Source organism: Arachis duranensis, chromosome 6, assembly GCF_000817695.3.
Source record: "Arachis duranensis cultivar V14167 chromosome 6, aradu.V14167.gnm2.J7QH, whole genome shotgun sequence".
NCBI classification, from domain to species: domain Eukaryota; kingdom Viridiplantae; phylum Streptophyta; class Magnoliopsida; order Fabales; family Fabaceae; genus Arachis; species Arachis duranensis.
In genome coordinates this window covers 79,356,377-79,357,388 of record NC_029777.3, presented here as the reverse complement: position 1 = coordinate 79,357,388, position 1,012 = coordinate 79,356,377, and the positions used below count along the sequence as shown (strand labels likewise).

Genomic DNA, 1,012 nt, shown 5'->3' with positions numbered 1-1,012 from the left:
GCCTCAGATTCCCTTGGATCCTTAATGGGAAACTCCTTCTTGCTTGAGGGACATCCCAGGAGGTCTTCCTCACTAGAATTTTCGTCCTCCTCCTCCTTAGTGCATTCGGCCACTTTGAGTAAATCAATGGCCTTGCACTCTCCTTTTGGATTCTCTTCTGTATTACTTGGGAGAATACTGGGAGGAGTTTCAATGACTTTCTTACTCAGCTGGCCCACTTGTGCCTCCAGATTTCTAATGGAGGATCTTGTTTCATTCATGAAACTGAAAGTGACCTTTGACAGATCAGAGACAATATTGGCTAAATTAGAAGTGTTTTGTTCTGAATTCTCTGTCTGTTGCTGAGAAGATGATGGATATGGCTTACTATTGCTCAGCCTATTGCGTCCACCATTGTTAAAGCCTTGTTGAAGCTTTTGTTGATCCTTCCAGGAGAAATTTGGATGATTTCTCCATGATGGGTTATAGGTGTTTCCATAAGGTTCACCCATGTAATTAACCTCTGCCATGGCAGGGTTCTCAGGATCATAAGCTTCTTCAGAAGCTGCCTCTCTAGTACTGTTGGATGCATGTTGCAATCCATTCAGATTTTGAGAAATAATGTTGACCTGTTGAGTCAACATTTTGTTCTGAGCCAGTATGGCATTCAGAGCATCAATTTCAAGAACTCCTTTCTTCTGAGGTATCCCATTATTCACGGAATTCCTCTCAGAGGTATACATGAATTGGTTGTTTGCAACCATGTCAATGAGTTCTTGAGCCTCTTTAGGCGTTTTCTTCAGGTGAATAGATCCACCTGCAGAATGGTCCAATGACATTTTTGAAAACTCAGATAGACTATAATAGAATATATCTAATAGGGTCCATTCTGAAAACATGTCAGATGGACATCTTTTGGTCAACTTCTTGTATCTTTCCCAAGCTTCATAGAGGGATTCACCATCTTTTTGTTTGAAGGTTTGAACATCCACTCTCAGCTTGCTCAACTTTTGAGGAGGAAAGAATTTATCCA

The 1,012-nt window shown here is 41.0% G+C and overlaps 1 non-coding gene across 1 annotated transcript; it reads left to right on the top strand.

The window, feature by feature from the left end:
• The first annotated feature begins 876 nt into the window (after window positions 1–876).
• Window positions 877–980, top strand: LOC127740259 (small nucleolar RNA R71). The gene has a single exon (XR_008000939.1). It is a non-coding gene; the product is annotated as a small nucleolar RNA R71 (small nucleolar RNA).
• Window positions 981–1,012: the final 32 nt, after the last annotated feature.